The sequence below is a fragment of the Cupressus sempervirens genome, chromosome 8 (assembly GCF_028749045.1).
Source record: "Cupressus sempervirens isolate cs-2001-9-10 chromosome 8, ASM2874904v1, whole genome shotgun sequence".
Taxonomy (NCBI): domain Eukaryota; kingdom Viridiplantae; phylum Streptophyta; class Pinopsida; order Cupressales; family Cupressaceae; genus Cupressus; species Cupressus sempervirens.
Genome location: NC_143125.1, coordinates 623,534,022 through 623,543,612, shown reverse-complemented (window position 1 = coordinate 623,543,612; position 9,591 = coordinate 623,534,022).

Below are 9,591 nucleotides of genomic sequence, written 5' to 3'. Positions count from 1 at the left end.
GAGGGTTTCTAGGTTACCAAATCTTGTGTTATCCATTTTCATGCTTGTCTTTACTTTCATGTTTATTAGATGAATTAAATGCATGTGAATGATCTCAACTGAAATGTTTTAAAAGGTTAAAGTTAGTTACTTCTGATTCACCCCCCCTTAGAAGTAAATCTTCCCACTTGTAAATTCCAACAATTGGTATTAGAGTTGAGTTCTCACAAGAATGAGCCTTACAACTTGGAGAAAATATCTAGAAATGGAATTCTACAAACTTGGAAAGATCATAGAGAATTAGGCAATTTATGTGCAACTCACTCTACACACTTTGGACGAAGCAAGAGAAGAACTTAGGAAATCTTTAAAGAGAAGAAAAGAGATTGCCATAGTTGAGAATGATACATAGTAGGAGATTGACACCTCAAAATTATTTGTAAATGGAGATTCCAAAGAGTTTGATGCAGTAATAGAAAACCTAATGGAGAAGAATAGAGCTCAAGCAGAAGAAATTAGAACACTCAAGATTGAACAAGAATCTCAAGCCATGATGCTTTTTGAAGTGACTAAATAGAAGAAAAGAGCCATTGAAGATAAGACTATGCTAGAAGAGGATAAGAGAAACCTTGCCAAAAAATTGGAAGAAAAGTCAATTGAGCTTGCAAGAATTTCAAACATGTAGCTAGACACCCTAAGCCAGATGATGAATGCACATCATCAACTGAATATCAAGGACATTGAGATCTCTACACTAAAGATGCAAAATGAATAACTACAAAATGACCTAAAAAGAGAGAAGGGAATTGTAGAAAGCTTCAAAAAACCAAATGAGGCCATCAAGTACTTTGAGTAGCTACCAAAATCACCAAGGGCTAGCAATGATACTTTAGTACTAGGATACACTAGCACTAAACAAGTAGATTCATCCAAGACTAAAGAAGAAAGAAGTAACAAAAGTAAGAATACTAAACCTACTTGTCATTTATGTGGTAAAAAGGGACATACCTATAATGTATGTAGGAGCAAGAATGCACATCAACATAACAAACCTAAGAACATGGGTTACTGTCATAAACACAAAAGGCAAGGACATCAAGCACATAAATGTAGGACTAAGACTATTAGAACACCTAGATTTGAAGGTCACTACTACAATTCCAAGAAGTATGGACATAGAGCTTTTGAGTGAAGATAAAACCCTATGTTGACATCTACTTAGCTAGTAAAATGAAATAATCATGGACATCACTACAATTGGTACTACAACACCAAGTATAGTTGCCATTACTATCAAGAATATGGATACATCCCTGAAAACTGCATAAGAACACATTTACGTGGAAACTAAAATAGATGGTTAAGCCAAACTACATCCTTTAGTTGTTTGAAGACTACTCATATTAGTAGAAATTTCCCAACAAGGTCAAAGGCATCCAACTCAAAGATCAACAAAGGAAAAGAGAAGGTGGATGTTGAACACATCAAAGGATAAATGAAGAAGACATGGAAGAAGAATGATGGGAACTAAGCACAATAAGACATGTGGAACTAATTTACAAAGCTTTATCATACATCCATTCCTAAAGAAGAAAGTATTGAAAAGGAAAGATCAACATGAATAGAGATGCAAAGTTAAAACTTCAAGATTTCATAAGTGTTTCTGAGTTTCCCTTAGATGCCGAGTAAAATTTCAATACATGCCAAGTTGATTGCCAAAATAAATAGAAGCCAAATGATTAAGTGTAGCTAAGTTGGTAGTGGAGGCTGAGTGAAGATAAATTTTAGTTGAAGCTGAGTGAGGGATACTTCTGTAGATGCCAAGTGTTTGAAAGACAATGGAAGCTGAGTAATGTAGAAATGCTTAAGAAGCTGAGTAGACAACTATAAATGCACTAAGCATTAAATGCTATGAAAATAGGGTATATTATTGCATTTTGAATCATTTTTCTTCATCGCAAACAAAGAGAAAAGATGAAGAAGAGTGCAGAATGACTTCAAAGTAGAGAATATGAAATTTAAGCTAATTTCCAAAGTGATTCAACATATTTTCATTGAATTCAAGGTATTTACATTTGTGCCAAGCTATGTAGTTTTAAATTTCTTCATGTTCAAACCCTAGCTAACACAAATGGCCTCTACTTCTAGGAAACCATAGGAGAAAGAGCCATTTAAGGTTCAACTTGTGTCAAATGAAGTGAAAAAACTAGATTTCTAACCAATCCTAGAGGTAGCATACAAAAATAACCTAGTTGGAGCCCAATCTATGATACCCACTAAGGTAGTTATGGTTTAGAATGTTAGAAGATGTTACAATTGAAAAATTGGAGCCATAGGAGATATGGAAATGAGGGAGACATATGAGAGATTGTCTGAAAATAGAGTATTGAAAGAGGAATATCAAATTGTTGAGAAGGGTTTGACACATGCCCTAGAATTCCCCAAAGTTTTCAAAATTGAATGGATCAAGATAGTGCTCAGAAGGATTCATGATGGAAACTTATGGTTCAAGGATGGTCTAGTGAAAATAACAAAAAGGATTGTACATAGAGTGACAGGGTACCCAACCCTAGATCAACCAAGGACCCTTATAAGTGATTCTAAGGAAGAAATTGAAAATAATACAAGTCAAGTGGAATAAGAGAGGAATGACAATAGACACCATTCAAGACCCTCTTTTTGACTTTTCTATTAGAGTTATTGCACAAAAAATTTACCAATCCAATAGACTTAATAGTGTGCCATGCATTGTAGTGGATGTGGGTTGCAAACTAGTGAAAAGGGATCATACTTATGATCTTGGAGAACTGCAATTGAAAAAAATCAATGAAAACATAGCAGCAATAAGGAGAACCAAGGGAGCACAATGCAAGTTTGTGAAATTTTGATTTGCATATTTTTCTATGTGTAGAATAAATTTCCATCATTTGTAAAAGTAAGTTGGAAGACCAATAGGTCAATAGTAGCTCAAATCAATGAGTATATAGAACAAATGGGAGCTAATTTTGAAACCCTTATGACAAGTTACTTTGAATATTTCAAGAAGACAATGAAACAAAGACTAAGGATACCAGTTTCATTGGTAGAATAACATGTAAATGATGTATGCTTTCTTGTAGATATTGACTACACCTATATTCAAGCTACTACACAAAGAGTTAGATGGATAAGACCTCTTAGCTATGAGATAAACATAGATGAGGCATTTATAGCTATAATTGCATTATTAGCTAAGGAAGTAGACAAGAGTGCACCACATTTTGGGACATTTGATGTCATTAGATCAAAGCTGGACATGAAGTTGAAGACTACCTCCACATTGAAGAAGAAGGATAAACTTTTAAGAAAACTCAAAGCCAAATTTGGTGAGGGCACTACAAAAAAAGAAGAAGGTGATGAAGATGAACAAGAAAAAGGGCCACCTACATTAACCCAAGGCATGGGTGAGGATGTAGAAGAAGAAGAAGGTGTTGAGAAGGAAGCACCAAAGCTAGAGCCTAAGAAGAAAAAGGCACAAAAATAGCTAGTTGCATAACCCAAGGGGAAGAAGAATGGAACAAAGCTGAACCTAGCCAAGCCAACTACAAGGGTAGACACCAAGGAAACAACACAAGTGGAAGAGGAATAGGAGAAGAAAAAATCCATAGACCAAGGAGGGCCTATAGAACAAAATAAAAGAAGAAAATATGTTGCACCCCTAGAGTCGGATGAAGAAAAGATAGAATCTAACAATGACCAATTCAAATTGGTAAGACATTCTACCAAGTCCAATTTAGAAAATGTTTGTGATAACATTAGAGACAGTGTAGATTTGACTAGAGTAAAACAAATTGGTTTTAATAAATTGTCAAGGGAAGAAGAGAACATAGTGGAAGAGTCCATCTACACTTTGATGGCCAAGTTCAAGGCTACCTCACTTGAACTTGAAAATTCTATGCCTAAGGAGCTAAGCTCATTACTTGAAAATAAATGACATTATTGTCTAAAAATGGAGAAGGAAATAAGGGAGTCAACATTGGTTCATGTAATGCCAAACTTTACAAAAGGTCAAATAAGAAAGGCTAACAAGAAACATGGGAGCAAGTTTGCACCCAAATACATAGCCTTTAGTATTCTACAAAATTAAATTGAAGATTTTTTGCAATAATCCACAAAAATGTGGAAATTGATTTATGGGTTAACAACTATCAAAGATGGTCAAGAAGATCCCTTTGAGGGAAGAAATGATGAGGAAGAAGAGGACAATGAAAAGGATGAAGAAGGAAAGAAAGAAAAGGAAGAGGTAACTATGGAGAAGAAGACACAGAAAGGTGAAGAGGCAATAGCTAAGGAGCAATAGAATAGAGTGTTCAAGAAACCCAATTGCCAACACCAAGTCCTCCACATATTACATCTACACCTGTAGACACTATAACTATAAAGGATGTTCTTGACACCTAAGGTCAAAACATCAATCCACTAACTATAGAGGATCTCAAAAATATCCTTCACCAAAAAACATTGCAATCACAATTATCCAAAAATCCTATTTTGGTGAGTATAGAAGAGTTGCAAAAAGCTATAATAGAAATTACCAAGGAGAAAATGAACACACAAGAACCACATTCACAACCTCCCACAACTACAAATGATCAACCAAAAGAGAAAGTAGCACAAGACACAACTGCTAAGGTTGATCCCATAACAATAACAACAAAAATGTTGAGGAGCCATCAAAGGAGAAAATAGGACAATATATTATTATTGCAAAAAATCAAGGTGCACCTCCTCAAATCATTATCATTGGTCAAGGAAGAAGAGATGAAGATAAGGAAGAGGAGAAAACTCTGAAGGAAAGAGAGCAAGAGGCAATATAGACATCAATAAATTTTTTGACCTCAAGGACTCCTACCAAACATCCAAGCACTGATGCAGTACCACTACAAATATCAACACCAGACTTGAGCTCCACAAAGGTAGCATGGGTACTTCACTATGGATACCCTACACTTGATGAAGAAATAGTCATACCAAGTTATGACTACAAAACAATGAACCTAACACAGATAAATGAAGTGCAAGAGGCATTGGAGAGGAAGAAGAAGTAGGAGATACTTAGAAATTAGTATAGATAGAGGCAAGCATTAATAGAGATCAAAGACATCTCCCTTGATGCATTTAGCTTGCTAGTACCTAATGAAACAAAGCCTATCATGGAGCAACTGTCCAACATAGTGGACCAAGTACAAAATGAAGACCTTGATACTAGTGTTAAATTATTAGAATGGTTTGAAAAGAAATTTCAAATGAAGGTTAATGAGAAGATATCTAGTGAGATAACACTATCATAGGTTGAACTAGCTAAGAAAATAGAAAAGGTGAAAATAATACTTGAGAACATATTCTCATTGTACTCTAAATTGTGTGACTCATCATATTTCACACAAGAAACTAGCCAAAGAATACTAAGCTTGGAGATGAATCTTAAGATATCTAGCACACAGCTACATAAAGATCAAACTCAAAGTGAGAAGCATTTTGGAACAATGTTTCAAACTCAAAAGGAGTTAGCAGTATTAACAAAAAAAAGAGATGAATGTTAAGGCCAAACTAATACAAATATAGTTCGTTATCACCCCACTTCTAGAAGCACTACACAAAGAAGTGGCCTATGCAGAAAATGTTTTGAAGAAATATCCAAATCTTTCTACATTAGAAGGGCTTGTACATCTTGTAGTAGAGACAACGATCCAGCTCAAAGCACTAGAAATAGCATTAGAAAATTGGGATGCTTCTCTGAAGATGATAATGGAGGTAAATAAAATATTTTTGGCTAAATATTCCATCTATTCTTAGGACCCTTTGACATAAGTGTCAAAATTAGGGAGATATTCATTAAAGGGGAGATATTCATGTAAAGGGGTAGATATAATAAAGATAGGAAATAATAAGAATGGGGGAGATAATACATTATGTAAATAAAAGAGGGAGATATAAAAAAAATTAATTTGAGAAGAAATAAGGAGATACAATCAAAAGGATAAACTACAAGGAAATGTATGAAAGGAGGAGCATAAATTAAGGGGGGAGTACAACAAAATTAGACATAGAAGCAAATGAGGCAAAAAGTATTAGACATATCAGCATGAAACAAATTCAACATAAGAGATTTTGGATACAGAAATGGCACAACAACTTAGGGGGTGTCACAAATTTTTGAGGTATATAGTCTTCTACAAAATTTTGAACAAGTTTTTGGAGTTTTGTACATACCTTGAAAAGAATGTGTATTATACTCATAGAGATACGATCCATAATGTTTAGTTAAGTGTGATGACCCCTTTTTTCAATATTTTAATCTATGTTTCAATTTAGGAATAAATTAGGGAATCATCAATTTAAAACAATATATGATCCTTTCTTCTATTAAATTATGTGAGGAGTTTGAGCATTAAAATTTAATTTATTGGTTTATTGGAAAGTTTCTCCTTATAGTGCCATATCCACTCCCTTCACTCTAGTTATGACCATCTCAAGATGGTAGAATGATGGTGTAGAGGGTGTGTGAAACAAGCTCCAAGAAATTCTGACAAGTGCTCGAAATTACTTCACCTTTCCCCACACCAACTCCCTATCTCAAGATGTCGTAACTCAGATGAGGGTAAGATTTGTCTATACTATAATTTGAAATACATCTTGATGTTATTTAAGTCTAAACAACATATTTAAATGTGCAAGTACCTTCTTATTGCAATTTTTATTTATACCTTATTTACCATTTGAAATATTTATTATTATGTGTATCCTAAATGCTTTATATATAAATTGATTTGATTACACCCAATGTATATTCCAATTTGGATCAGTGGATGAAGAGCATTGTATTTAATTAAACTCAATGTATTACGTATTACATCATTCTCATAATGCACTATACACACGACTCGAATGCAACCTTTCCATATTAAAATTTATTAGCAATGTTTCCTAAGAATACTATAGAAAATTGCAAAAGATGGTATTGCAGCAAAATTTGGAGTCATACCTATGTCCACGATAATGACTGTTTGGAGTGTTGTCAGCTTGGTCTCATTAGTACTCATAGCATGAAAGTTGGATGGTTTCTCAATACAACATGCTCTCGTGGAATCATGGAGAGTGGTCAAACCCATAGATTATAACATTCTTTTTACTTCACCCTTATTGGTTTGTGTTGTATTCTCATGCTTTTTTTTGTGTGCTTTAAAAACCTAACCTAAATACATATATATACATCATCCATCAGTCATAAATGGAAATTCATGCCTTTGATTATGGTTTTAATTTTCCTTTATATATATATATATAGTTCTAAAATAATAATTGGAAACATTTGTAATTAGTAGATTAGGTTTCGTTGGATTGAAAGAATGTTTAAATGATCAAATTAGGTTTAGGGTTATTTAGCATTGAAAAATTTTATAATGGAAATGTTAATATATTAAAGTTAGTGATATTGTTGTATCTGAAATAATAACATATTTATAATTATGAATGTTCATATAGAACTTTGGAGATTAAAAATTTAACATCAATAATAATAATTATAACTCATATGCTATTTGATTGAAATAATTCAAAGTATTGCCTTCATAATTATATATTGAATATATCAATTTTAAACTAATACATTACATTTTTGGATAAAGGAAAACATATTAATCTTGGCTCATTACAGACCCCCCTTCTTGAATTTTCTTGTCCCCAAGCAAAGTTGAATGGGAAATAACTTCTTCTCCAACCCATGATGCATCTTCCCTAGGAAGATTTTTCCACTTTACTAGGTATGTAGTGGCCTCATATCCATATAATTCTTTAAATGGACTCATTCCAATTGACATGTGATGGGTATTATTGTAATAGTACTCTCCCAAGTATAACCATTCAACCCATGCATTTTGTTGTCCTGTCACATAATTTATAAGGTAACCTTCTATCCATTTGTTAATGATTTCAGTTTTTCCATCTATTTGGGGATGATAACTGGTGCTAGGGGTTAATTTAGTTCCAACTAATCTAAAGAGTTCTTTCCAGAATAGGCTGAGGAATTTGCTATCCCTATCACTTATGATATTCCTTGGCAATCTATGTAGCCTAAAAACCTCTTTAAAGAATAATTCTGCTAGTTGTGATGCCTTATAATCTATGGATATGGAAAAGAAATATGCATATTTGATTAGCCTATCCACCACTACCAAGATGGAATCTTTTTCTTGTACCTTGGGTAAACCTATAATGAAATCTATGGAAATACTTTCCCATTTTTTATTTGGAATAGGTAATGGTTGTAATAATCCAGCTGGGTAATTCTATTCAGACTTAGTTTTTCTAACATGTTATACATTCTTGGACATACTTTATAATATCCTTCTTTAGACCTTTCCAAGAGTATCTTTCCCTTATCTTCTTGTAAGTTTTGTAGAATCTAGTGCGTCCAGATAGAGGGTTGTCATGATACTCCTTCATAATCTTCCTTTTAACTTTGCAATTTGCTGCAAGCAATATTCTTCCTCTATATAGTATGAGCTCCTCGATAATTTTGATTTCATCATTGGTTATGTTCCCCTCCATGATCTCCTTATTCTTTGGATCTTTAGCATATTCTACAATAATTTCATTTTTCCAATCGCCTGTGATGCTAGTAAGGGTATTCAATTGGCTCTTCCTAGATAAAGCATTCACCACCACATTATGGGTTCCTTTAACGTATTCAATATCAAAATTTTATGCTTGGATTTTACTTACCCATTTCTATTGGCGATCATTAAGGTCCTTTTGATTCATGAAGAACCTTAGGCTATTGTGGTTTGTTTTAATGTTAAACCTTCCACATACTAGGTATTGTTTGAATTTTTCCAATGTGTGCATGATAGCCAACATTTCCTTATCATAAATTGAGTAGTTTCATTCTATTTTTGATAGCTTCAAGCTTTCAAAAGCAATAGGGTGTTTTTTCTACATAAGTACAACTCCAATCCCTTCACCAAAAGCATCACACTATAATTCAAAGGGTTGTGAAAAATTTGGAACAGCTAAGACTAGGCAAGAACTCATTTTTTCTTTTAATTCTTCAAAAGCCTTATGTGCTACTTCATTCCTTCCAAAATTTCCTTTTTTTGTCAAGTCTGTTAGAGGAGATGCTAACTTGGAAAAGTTCTTCACAAACTGCCTATAATAGTTGCACAATCCCAAAAATCATCTAAGTTGTGTTAGGGTTTTGGGTTTTGGCAATTCCCTTATTGCTTTAACTTTTTCTTTATCCATGCTTACACCCTTGGCACTAATTTTATGGCTGAGATAGAGAATTTCTTCTAATCCAAATTCACATTTTGATGCTTTTGCAAATAAGGATTCAAATTCTAATATGCTTAGTACTTCTTCAATATGTTGGAGGTGTTCTGTCCATGACTTGCTATAGATGAGAAGGTCATCAAAGAAAATAAGGAGGAATTTCTTGAGTTTTTTTCAAAAGATATGATTTATACATGATTGGAAGGTGGTTGGGGCATTAGTGAGACCAAAAGGTAGAACTAGAAACTCAAAATGTCCATAATGACATCTAAATGTTGTCTTGGGAACATCCTCCTTCCTCAT